Here is a 13,205-nt window from a genome sequence, read left to right as displayed (position 1 = left end):
CAGGAATGCTGCTGCAAGGGTGTTACAAGTGATGCAGACGTGCCAGGTCCCAGTTCACTTATTGCAGCCTCTGCTGTCCCCCAGATTCGCTCTGAGCCTGTCCAGTCTGCACAGGCTGGAGCTTCTCCGTCCCAGAAACACATAGGGATTTTCCTGGGGAATATAAAAATAGAAGAAAGACTCCGGAAGAGAAAGGAATATGCAAGACGTGGTTGGAAGTGAGGACAGTGGTGTCTAAAAGACCTATTGCACTGTCCTTTTGCATCCTGTAATGTTTGTAGTAATATTTGCATTAGCAGGTCACAGCTAGAATTCATTCTCTGTTGCTGAAGACCAAATTCAGCTTGCTAAAAGCCCTGAAAACTAAAAAGCTTGGTAAAAGCTCTTTGCTGTCTAAATATTCTGTTGAGTGGTTAGCACAAAATTAAGCTGTTTCACACTTAAGCACGGAACCATTCTCTTGCCACAAGCTGGTACACTTGTGAGACAGCTTATGTGTACGTGGCTAAGGGCAAAGGACATCACAAGGACTCTCCTGAGCTGCAGGTGTATTTTCTGAAGGGGTTTCCTTCCTAGCACTGAAATGGGAGGGATCTCTTGAGTGACCTCCATTACTTTCTCAAGCACAAAACTTACTTCGACACCTCAATTCATATACCATGAAAACACCACGTATGTCACGGAAAAAAAAAGGAATGATACTCTTTGTTACAAGGAAATGCCATTAACCAACAGTCTGGGGTTGCTGTAAGACACAGTTCAGCCCATGAAAAATGAAAGGCAACATAGACCTCTAATGCATCATGTATCAGGAGAACCATTAAGTAATCAGTCAGCATCCAGTTTTATAGCGCATTTTGGGCATAATTCAATCTCCATTCATTTTAGATCATTTCCTTAATGAAGTAATGCACTGGACATAAATATTTCAATGCAACTCTCTAATGCCCTTTGAGTAGCAAGCAGGCTTCAGTAATACAGAACCCAATTAAGCTGTAAAGGGTAAATACCGCAAAAAGGAAGAAGGACTAGATACAAGAGCACTGATATGTTTAAGTCCATGGGACTCAGGAAAATACATACAGCTGCACTTCTGAAGCAAGAAAAAAAAATTAAAGAAACAGGAACAGCAAAAAAGCCAGTATGAGTGAATTGTTATTCCTATAGCTGGACTGCTTCTCCCTCATGTGTGCTCCTCAAGCAATTTGGGGTAAGAATTGTTTTTCTGTTTCAGGTGGATGGCACCAACATGGTAGGATGTGGATAACTCCTGCAATGGAAGTTCCTAATACGCTTCACAGCAGCAATGCTTTTTCTACCTTCGTGCACAGCAAAAGCGGGAATGGTTTAGCAGGAAGAAGGTTCCATCAAGTGATTTTTCCCCTCTTTCACAGCACTAAGTGGTAGTTTTGCTACGGAACAGCTCTCTTCCACAGGTTATGGTGGCTCAATATGAGGTTTAAAAAAGTCACCGGCAGTTTACTACAGCAGCTTGGCTGCAGGGCCTGGGGCAGTGCTCTCCACCAGCCCATACCACATCCCAACCCTCCAGTGCTGCAGAAGTCACCCACACCAGTTCGCTTTGGAGGGGAGGCTGCAAGGCCAAGTTTTCAGATGGGTGGCTTGACACACAGGTACCCGGTACAGATAGCATCCTGAAAGAAGCGCTACGCATCACAACGTCACTGCAAGCTTCTTTGCAAAGCAGCAGCCACATCTTCCACCAGGATTGTGCTCACACCACATTAAGAAGAGATTCCCCAAAACACAACAAAGCACTGCAAGCCAGAGAAAACCATTTACTCCCTTTGAACCACAGGCTGAAGTATTTCACACCAATAACTACAACAAACACTAGGGGGAGATAAGTTAAGGAATTAATTTTAGCATGTAAGAGTCCATTCTTAATCCTCTACGGAGAAAAAAAAAGTAAACCAAAATACTCACAGCAAAAGCAGAGAAAAGCTAAAATCCATTAGAAGGATGAGGGAAAAGCATCTTTCCAAGTGTGAAAGGACCTGTTTCCAGCAGAGCATGTTGGGAAAGGCTGGCTATTAAAGGGAGGAGCCACATGCTTCAGGACATTAAGAGCTTGTAAGAGAAGGTGGTAGATACTCTGGTTCAAGCTGTGGGTGGTTATGTTATTTGTCAAGAAGCAAAACTCCCTGTTCTTTGGGGAGTTTTGGCTTTATTTAATGCTTTAAAACTTGTTAGACTGCCTTTTTTTTTTTTTTTAAATATCCTTGTAGCTGGTGTGTTTTTGTATTGGTAGAGAACAGCATTCCTGTGGCTGCTACCCAAAGTTTGAGGTGATAGCAGTAAGCAGCGCTAGTCACAGCTCATCACCCAGCGAGATTGTCCTGGGGCTGAGGTAAGAGTCTGGGGAAAAATGCTGGCCCTGATCTTATCTGGCTTACACTGTGTGCTAGCAAAGGGGCTAAATTAATATTATCTCTACTATTTCAATTCTGCTGTTTCCTAAATTTTTGACTGTTTTGCTTTGCCACATAACTGGCACCATTTATATCCATGGTTTTGGCACACAATTTCTATAATGAAATGAATATGAGATGTGCAATACTGTGCAATAAGAAAATTGCCCAAATATTACCCTGCAAGTGATCAATAGTTTAGGTGCCAATGGTTATTACCAACCATGCTGCCAAATGAGATAAAATAAAATAAAAAAACAAACAGAGGCCTCTGAAGAGCGCTGGCCAAGCTAAAGGAGGAAACCTCTCTGCTGTCCGTTCCCAGCTGCAGTGTGCTGAAAGGAGCAGGGCAGTGGTACAGCTCTTAAAGCGTGAGATCTGTCTGTAACCAAGATGATAAGCTATACTGTGAATAACTGACCCCATCCGGTCGTGTAAAGTGATGCTCAATCCATCAGGTGTTTTGACTTCTGGAGGGCTTCAAATGGCTTCATCCAGTTGTACTTTTTCAGCCCCTGAAGGCTTTGCAGGACTGAAGCACCATCAATACATCTGTCCCAGATGTGATTCCTCCATGGGCACAGCTCGCAGCTAAGATTATAGGCTGCGTTTCCCTGTTGCTCCTGTGGCCTGATCGGTCCATGCAGGAGGCACATCTGCAAGAGAAGAGCCTCCAGCTTCCCTGCTCTCTGCTGTGGGGTGTCAGCACCCCGAAACCCCGCTCCCTTGGTGCAGTTACACGTGTCTGTATTGAGGTGCAGCTGTAGCTCTGCCACTGAGCAGCTGTACAATACCTTTTTCTTGTCTGTGGTCTGGCCACTAGAGAGAGCCATGGTATAAAATGTGCTGCTCTGGAGCGTCCCTGGGCGCAGCACACAGCACTTGAACTGTCATCCATGCCAAAAAAAAAAAGAAAAAAAGAAAATCACTTAAAAATGAAGAAATTTTCCACCTTCATTAGGTTGGGGTTTTTTTCCCCCGACAATATTATTATAATTTATATTTATTAATCCAAGTTTATTTTCAACCCTGTGTTTTTAATTTGCTCTTCATGTCCCAAGGGAGACTGGGTTGGGAGGAGAAGGGGTAGGCAAACTGATAAGTATTTATCCCGTCCCTTGCTGAGAATATTGGGGAAAACATTTCTCACTATGGCTGGCACTGAAACTGAATGAAGTTCACTCACGTAAGGAATATAAAGTTGATAATATACCCAATCAATGTGGAGTAGGTGTACCAAAGCACCCCCATGGGAGCTTGAGGCCCCTTTTTCATAGTGCAAAGGTATCAGTGTTTTATCTGAAAATAAAAGCAGTTTAGTGCAACACAATATTTGCACATATTTGCCTTGCTGACAGGCTGGGTTGCGTTGCTCCAGCCCTGAGCCATGTTCATGCAGCTGGACTGTTTTGGGGATTGATCCAAAACCCGCACAAAGTGATGTTCTGCACACATTATGGTCACAGGGTGATCAGTGCTAACTTCAGTTTTGGTGCCATGTGGTACCCAGGGAATAACAGCAGATGCCCCATCACTGGGAACAACCAAGGTCAGGTTGGATATGGCTCTGAGTAGCCTGATCCACTTGAAGATGTCCCTGCTCACTGAAGGGGGGTTGGACTAGATGACCTTTAAAGGTCCTCTCCAACTCAAACTATTCTATGATTCCATAATAAGATTCAAGGAATAAGCCCCCTCTGATGCTTCCCTTCTTGCCCAGGTTCATACTACCATTATGAATGTCCCAGTAACCAACCACAAAGGTGATCATTTGTATTTAGATTATTTATCATTTTATTTCTGCAAGAACTTCCAAGCCTCTGATTTTTAGGGCTAGCAGCTCATTTTGAATGTTTTCTGTTCCAAATTCAGGTGGGTTGGACTGGGTCACAGGGTTCGGTAGCCCAGATGGTGAAATCTTCCCTTGTTCCTGGGGATTTTACCTCATTCTCTCTTGGGGAAGCCTTGCTTGACTTGCATACCTGCAACTCAGCAAATTGAAATAATATATAGAGAAAACAAAATGTTTTCAGCTGAGCTGAAAGTGACTTCCAAATTACAGTGACTGGTCCAAGCAGCACATCCTGAGACATCCGAGATCAGCTACCAGTGCCTGTCCCACAGAGAAGAAAAGCCGTCCCTTCGTGGCCTACCTGCTTCTGACAGGAGCCACTGCTGTCGCCAGAACCCACAGTCTCTTCCCAGCTTAAAGTGCAGAAGATGGAGAACAGCAGGGCTAGGATGGATCAGCTTTGATCAGTTGCAGCATCCTTAGGGATGAGGCAAGCTGGCAATAACTTGTGCCTTTGTACAGCTGAGTTAACTCCTAGTATCAGGAGAGCTGGCTTAGGTTCCCAGAGGAGCAAGCAACAAGAGGACCTGGTCATCTTCTGTGGCTGTTGGGAACATTACAGTTCTCCCCAGCAAACAGAGACCCACCCATCCCAGTTGCCTGTACTGCTGCTCTTGGTCTCTTTTATCCCCTGGTGCTGTCAACAGGACACAGCTGCTGTCAGATCTGAAGTCATGGCCATACTTGGAGCAGCTGTGGGTCCTCTGCCTCAGGTGCTGCAACGATGCATCCCCTTCTCCTGTGGGGTGCTGTGCTCTCCCAGGCTCCCTGTGGTACCAGGGGCAGTCCTGTCTGTGCACGGGACCCTTTTCCTACAGTTGAGGACTTTTCCAGTAGGACAAGCTGGCTGGGTTTGCTAGCAGGCTAGAAAATTCACTGCGAAACCCTTGTTCTTGATGCCTCCCTTTGCCTTTGAAGAGGAGACTGCAAGCACTCTCCTCCTCCAGACCTGCCTGCACGCTTTATGGTTCCTGAACATTAACATGCACCCTCAGGCTGGCCTTCAGTAGTTCATCAGTTGTGAGTAATTAACAAGTAAACAAAAATCCATAAGTGAAGTGCTCAAGTGAGGTTTGCGTGTCCTTTGACAGGCTGCGAGCAGCATCTCGGGACAGTGTGCAGTGGGGCAGCTGGCAGCCAGCGGTGGGAATAAGCCTTGTGTAGCCAGACATCTCATCCTCTCCCCAAATACCACCTTCCCCTGGGAAACCTCCAACTGTTATATCACTGCCTGTTAAAACTACAAATCAGCTCTTTTCCAGCCTCGCTGGGACAAAGCTCACGCTCCCCAAGTACCCTCTGGTGACACGCACGTGCACGGCCGTGTCATCGCCATCTGGACACTGCCTGTACCTGGGGAGGATGCAGAGGGAAGGAAGGCCATGGCGCGTGGAGCACATTTTGGGTAAGTGCTTCTCCCAGCTCCACGCTCAGCCCAGGGAAGGGGATGCTGGTGTGCTTCTGCAGTGCTCATCTGAGCACGAACCCTGTTAGCAGGTCACGCACGTGTTCCTCTGGCTCATAATTTGGCGCTGCATATGTCAACCGTGTTTTAATAAAAATGAAAGAGCATCCAAATCTAAAATAGCCAGGAAAAAAATTGGCCTGTGACTTGGCATTACACTGTTTATACATAAATAGAAATCATGTGGTGGTCCTGGAGCCCCCAGCGCCAGCTAGGGACTAGTGGAGTTGGTGTCTGAAGCCTGGCCTCAAAAGGCCATGAGGTGAGTCACCGAGGTGGAGTTAGGATGCCTGTTTTGGGGGAAAGGGCAGGACAGGGGAACTGTTACTAAGGCTAAGCAGTGCCAGGGGAGAGGAGACTTTGTGAAAACTGAGGTGTCAGTGCTCAGAGCTGCTGCAAACCACCACCACCGACGTGAAACAGGAGCAGGTTTTGGCACAGCTGCTTGGGTGCTTGTCTTGGGCTCTCTGGGGTCGGAGAAGCATGGACATTCAACAAATTCCCAGCTGCTAGACTCAAGTTCTGTACTTGTTTTCAACTTGTTTTGCAGTCTGATCCCAGGGCTCATTTACAGAATCTGTTTTACCATTAACTGTGTCGGGAAGTCTGGCCAGGGTGATGCAGGATAAAACTGATGGACTCATGGTGCTGTTCAAGGATCACTGTCTGAAAGAACAAATCACGGTGATGGACACGTGTACCTCTGATCTGAGGTAACTAATTGGTGCCAGGTACTGTCACTTGTTTGCTAGCAGGATGGCACAAAGAATTGGGATGTAGGACCTGGTTTTGCTCTATATTGACACTGAGAAGGAACAGTCTCAGGCATAGCCCAAGATCTCGCATGGCAGAGGGATGCTCTCCACCTCCAGGCAAACTGTAACCCACGAGGTCTCCAGGAAACAAATTGAGAATGGTACGTACATACATACCACGTGTAGTACACCCGGTCATTTGTATCTCAGCCACCTCAGCTTGTTTAGGCTTTGGGTCGCTCTGCAGCCATGGTTTGCCTCGTGAACAAGAGGAGGATCAGTTCCAGGTAAGAGAATCAAGTTTCCCCACCAGCATCTGCTCCCAATGCAAAGTGTGAGCCAACACACAACAGCTCAGCTTAGCCCTGACTGCCCACGGGGATGTCAAAAGCCATTTTTCCCTGCTGTGTGACCCCCCCGGCCCTGCAGTTCCTTCAAGGGGCAGTCTCTAAGCAGGGCTGAGTCCTCCCAAGCCACGAGCAGCAGACAGCACACACCGAACTCTGTCTGGGCAAGAGCCCCCAGGTACACAGCATAGACCTGGGTGAAAGATGAGCATCTGGACATACGCAGAGGTGGGAGATGGCAGCTGCCACCTGCAACTCCTACCTTGCAATGCAGGATGGAACAGCCAAGTGGGCAGTTATGCTGCTGGGTACTGAGCAACGCTGACTTCAAGCAGTCTCTGCCAGCTTCCCCTTCTCTCAGGTTGGAGGACACCTGGGAAACCTGGATCCATCACCAACGGCACAATGGACCCATGTCCATGCAGTTTGAGAGCTGCATGTGACTTGAAAATCCAGAGATCAGTAATTCCTCTGATACAGCAAAAAAAGAAGAAGAAAAAAAAAAAAAGTCCCCAGGGGCTCTTCAATGTTCCTTTTGTGGTTCCCACATACAGTCCTCTGTGCACATCCCTGCAGCAGGTGAAAGATGCTACTCGGGGCTCCAGCTGGCCCCCCTCCCACCACAGCCTAATGCTTAACCAAGTGCCAAGGCTGGCATGAAAGAAGCCTTTCAAAGAAAACAGACCAACCCAGTCGCTTCAGACAAGAGGCTGCAATAAATTGTAAGTCGGCAGAGCTCTTGGCACTTCCGAGTGCCCTGTTTTTACAACAAGGCTCTTCCTCTGCTAGCCACATCCTAGTATTTTTAATTTTCTAACTATTTTGCTGGTCCCTACCTCCACTCACTGCTAATACCTAAGGGACTCTGAGGTGGAGTTGGTAGGAGGTAAAGATGATGTAAAGGCTTTTGAAAGCACTGGGGTAGTGCTGTCACACAGCCCCTAATCAAGCCCAAAACTGAACTCGGTTAGAGTCAGATCACTCACTCCCACACAGACCCAAACCCCTGGGGAAGGAAAGCCCCATGCCCGTGCAGGGACAGCCTGGTGCACCCTCAGGTGGGGTGTGAAAGGGCTCTCTGCTCCCCTGTGCAACGGTTATACTTGGGAAGCAGAGGGAAAGCAGTAAATAAACATTTAAGAAAGGTTTACAATTTGGACTCAAGATCCAGTGTTTATTTTTAGTAACCTCCCCATTATTAACGTGTTTGGTCACCAGCTGAATTTGTGACATTGAAATGGCTCTGTGTCTGCTTGTGTTTGAGCTGCATCCTCAGCTGATGCCTTTGAAGACATCAGTCTGCCACGGGGCATTTGCCATGTCTCCTTCTTGCCTTCCATCCCATCACTGTAGGTGTGAGTTGTTCTTGGGAAGCTTCAAGCAGGCTTTTTGCAAGCTAAAAAGCTATGTTAGCAAAAAAGAAAAAAAGAAGTATCCTACCCTTGCAAATAATTACACTGCTTTATTTTTCAGTATCACAGTCTCAGGAAATGAAACAGTCCAGATCCTTTCCAAGATATTACACGGCTTTTTTTTTTTTTTTTTTTCCATCTCTCTGGCCACAAAATAATCAAATTAAATACAAATTTGTTGTTTTGCTACATCTATTACACTGGAAGAACATAATTATTGGTAGAAGAAGCTTAGCTCCAGCCGCCGAGGGTGGAATGAAGCGCTGTTTTCTCCTGCTCGTGTAACCCATCTCAGCATTCCCAGAAAAGCACACAGAGGGACAGAAGGATGTGGTAGATAACAAAATACAGCGGTTTATTGAACAAAATGGGGCAAGGCAATGTTCCCTTTACATTCATGAGAATTCAGGAGTATGAAGCAAAACATGCTATACGCACACGGACATGATACTTTGGTTAAATGTCATTCAGAAGTTCTATGCCAAACCTGATAAAATTATAGAGTGAACAGTCAAAAATAAGAAAAAAAACTAGGCTTGCATAGCAGATTATTGTCAGTGCGCAATTTATATTTAAGGATTAGCTGTTGCAATACAGGATACACTTGCAGCTCTGAAGAATTTAAGCCTTCTGACTAATCTATCTCATCGCATGGCCAATATTTCAATTCAACAGGCTGAAAGTTTACCCCGAAGAGCTGAATGAGACAACTGCGGTTATTTCTCCGAGGCAATTAACTATATTGCAGTGCACAGATGCAGCTGGAGACACACCCTGGAGTCTACTTAGAGTGAACACTGATACAGTGGAACTTATTTACTGTGAAGTAGAAAATATTCATTTGTGTGTGCCACTGTCCTCTCTGGGACTCTCCTGGAAGAGCCCACACTGCACAGCGAAGCCTTGCCCTGTGCTACCCACGGGGAGGAGGCGGCTGACAGCGTCTCCAGCTCAGAAGCCGAGGGCAGTGCAGCTTCTCAACACAAAAACCTGTGTCCTGCAGCTTGTCCTGGGCGTAGCAGTCCAAGCACCTCTTGTGTACAGTACAGCCGGAGCCTCCACAGCAGCGCTGCACAGCCAGAAATGTGCTACGACACATTTATTTTAAAAATTACGGTAAACTGGGATGGATCTCTGTAGGTTTATGCTTGTCTTCCACAACGAAAAGAAAAAGAAAAAAAGAGAGACAAGCTGCTGTGGTATATACTGCATGCAAGGGGCACTGCTGTGCCTCAGCACTATATCCCACTCCCACCTCCCAAAGCAACTGCAAAACTAAGCACTGAGCGCCTTGAGAGAGTGGGGCAAAACCGACACTGTCCATCAGCTGGGGATGGCTATAGGGCAGAGGAACCCTCAAAGTCACCCCCAGATGGGAATTCCCACTGCAGCATCCTCCCTGGCATCAGTGCCAGGAGCAGGACAGCAGAGAGGTCGGTCACCCATCAGTCCATGCTATGAGCTGCGCTTCGTTTCCTATTGCATCTCACACAGCCTTGCAGCGCCTGGAGAACGGCAGGAGCAATCCGCTCAGGGTGAGAGAGAGCCGGGAGATCACGCTGTGTGAGAAGCGATGAGTTTCATGGACTTGCTGCACTAGATTACAAGAGTGTAAACTAAATAGGGGAATCCTCACACTGTTCTCCAAGTACTCCCCTTTATATATAAATTAGCAATCCACAGTTAGTTTGCATACAGGTTAATATGAATTAAAATAAAAACCTTGATAATAAAAATATATAATATACACATCGATCAATAGCAATAAACTGAATGAAAACACTAGAATGTAACAGTGGCTGTAATTTGGCACAAAATAAAAACGCACAGAGGTCTAGCACTGTAAAAATAAAAATCCTTTTCTTTTTTCCCTAAGTAAGAGAATGTTATTAATCCTGATTCAAATCCTGACAGATGGGAATGCAGAGATATAAAAATACTGTACATACAAGATCCCTTTTACAGAGTGAAGCAGACTGCAGCATTTGTAACTTCTGTCCTTCCTCCTCAAGAGGAGAAATTCCACGATGAGACTTTATCTATCCCCTAACAGCTGATATTTTCCCACCCCACTAAGTTCAAAACCACGAAGTTCTTTAAAAAAGATGAGATTAACCTGTTGGATCTATCCACATGACGACAACCGCTTCTCGCTGCAGGAAGCTGCACAGTCCACGTTAAGACATTGTTTCATAGCAAGGTGACTCAGATCAGACTGCTGAAGACATCGAGTATCCCTGCATGTAAGGCACGATCACTCGGGTTCGCCCGACCTCTCTTCTGCAGACCATTGTGCTTTGGACGGAGGCGAGGAGGTGGCGAGAGCTCTTGCTGGCGAGATGTGCCTACTGTGGAGATTAGGAAGTGCCAGGATTTCACGGTGATGAATTTTCAACATGGTGCTTGTTGTCTTGTTAACGCACAGAGTCAGAAAGGGATGCAAGACCTGAATAACTGGGGCAGGGGTCCCAGCAAGGGCTCTGACATGCTATTAATCCAGAGCAAAACCACAGGCAAAGCGACTAAAACTTGGCAAGAAAAAGATAAGGAAAAAATAAAGTTACTTAAACATCTTTTCTGTCATAGAAATATTGCTCTGATTGCTTCTTTTAAAAAGATCAACTGCGTTGTGCCTCTTCCCAGGGACACAAGTGCAAGGTGCTGATTTTGCATCTCACCTACACAAGCTGCATCTTCTTGACTCTCAGCAGAACCGTGGCTGCTGAGCCCCAAGATAAGTTGGTTCCTTGATCATCCATGATCTTAACTCAGCTCTTGTTGACTTCAATGGGATCATGGAATCTCCTTCCCAAAGTGGTTACTAAACATGCAAGTCCAGTTGCAACCTTTGCCTGAGGAAGTCTCTAACCTGCAGGAGGCCCACAAGGTATTTTAGATGAATAATTGCTCGGTTTATACCCCATTTACTACAGGCTTATATCAGTTACCATTCCTAGCATTTTTCTCTCTCTCGATAGATGTCAGCCCCTTCTAATAAAACCTCAGGGCCCCCTTTTCACAAGGGCTATGGAAAAAGAAAATAGGAGAAACACTTACAAGGGAGTGCAAATGAATAAGAGTAGGGAATAATAATAAAAAGGTAAGAACTAAGGGAGGCTATAGAGCACAGCAGCCCATAAAGCATTCTGCATTCCCTGAAGGCATCCAAGGAAGCAGCAGATGCTCCTGGGATCCTTCCCTTGGGGTCTTGTCTCTTGGGGCCACAGCTGGAGAGTTTGGCTGGCCCGAGGAGGCCATTAAGGAGATCCTGCAGCTCCCCAGAGTAGGCACTGAGGTGCTCTTCAGACTTTACCCAGCTTCCAAACAAAAATCAACTGGAGTTTTCTCTCGTATCATTTCCACTCACTCCCACTGAAGTCAACAACTTGGATGCTCCCAAGCATCCCTCCTGAACTAATAGGTTCTTCAAATGTCAGCAGGCTCAGGGCCTTCATGACTTTTTCTGATTAGGGTGAGAGACAGAAGTTACCTCAGCCAACTGCAGTGCAAGAAAGCCCGTCACAGCCAGCTACACAGAGGCCCAGGGAGGGCTGAATTCCTAATTGGTGATTTCCCCTTGCCTTGTACAGAGGGTCACCATTTTTCCCCATGCACAGCGAGTAGTACAAAGCACAGCCACTTTCTGATTTGGCAGGACTTTTCCCCATCCAGTTTTCACAAGTGCACCAGATGATACAAGCAGCACGGCCTGGACTGGGGTATTTGTAGAAAGCATTAGTCCATAAAAACCCCACCAGGCATTCATTTCACAACAATAAATACTCTGATGGCAATGGAAGGGAAAAATCCGCAGGAAAAAAAAATAAAAAATGGCATTTTCAGCAGTAGAAATTTTGACTGTTACATGAAATACAAAAATAAATTTTTACAAAACAAAATCATTGCAGATGAGGTTGCCATATTGGCCCAAGTTATCAAATAAAAAAGAAAAACATACGGTCTATGTTGTTTTTTTTCCGGATCCTTTAGAACAATGCTAACACTTCTGAATGGACAGAGATGGAACTAGAAGAGGGAACAAGGCAAGGGCAGTACAATCTAGCCGCTGGCTGGGAGATTTCCTGAGAAGAAGCAGCAAGCAAGTAAGAGCTTGCGAGTCACTTAAGGGTCCACGCAGGCAAGGAAGCTCATGGTCTGGAAGCAAGGGTATGCAGCTAAAGGGATGCTGCCAATGCACAAAAACCTAGATTACAACATTTTTCGCCAGTTTATGCCTGGAGCAGAGATCTACTGGGGGTTAACTGGTTCTTCACAGGTAGTAAACTGCTGCCAATGTGCCAGTAGGGGTAGAAGATGGGTTTCTCGAGCTGTCGGTCAAGGCTTGTGCTGTGGTATTAAACATGCCCTTGCAATTTATGTGAAGGAGTTGCCTTGTCTTCCTAGTTTTTTCCTAGATTTGCCTCGGTAACTATCCTGACCAAGGACAACCGCCAAGAGTAAAGCCCTACAGCTGCCTTGGAGCTTCAACTGTGCAGTACTGCAAGAGCAGAGAGTCATGATCTCTTCCAATCTCCTACCGGTGCTCCACACCAGACTGTGCTCTCCATGAAGCTCTACAGAGCTGTCCGGCTCCTTTCCCAGGCAGATGGAGATGAGGGCAAGTAGTCACGGCTCTGCCTCTCTCCCTCAGCTGACCCAACAGCAGAATTGCAGCTGCCAGAAGAAGACAAAGAGCGTGGTAGGACAGACTCAGTGCTGGGCAATAAGGGGGCTGGGCTGCAGGGACAACACAACCAGGCTTTGCTGCCATGAACTAGACTGCCAAATGAACAACTAGCCTGTACTGGATGAACAAGACTCCAAGCCAGTGTCCAGATGCTTGGTTTTGCCGTTTAAAAATGCACTTATAAACAGCAAAAAATGATTAAAAAGACAAAAGAATTGAAATGAGAGGAGGCCAAGGGAAAAAAGCTACTTTTTT

Source organism: Charadrius vociferus, unplaced genomic scaffold (assembly GCF_000708025.1).
Source record: "Charadrius vociferus isolate BGI_N301 unplaced genomic scaffold, ASM70802v2 scaffold214, whole genome shotgun sequence".
Classification (NCBI taxonomy): domain Eukaryota; kingdom Metazoa; phylum Chordata; class Aves; order Charadriiformes; family Charadriidae; genus Charadrius; species Charadrius vociferus.
The sequence above is the reverse complement of the archived record's forward strand: the minus strand, read 5'-3'. Positions refer to the sequence as shown.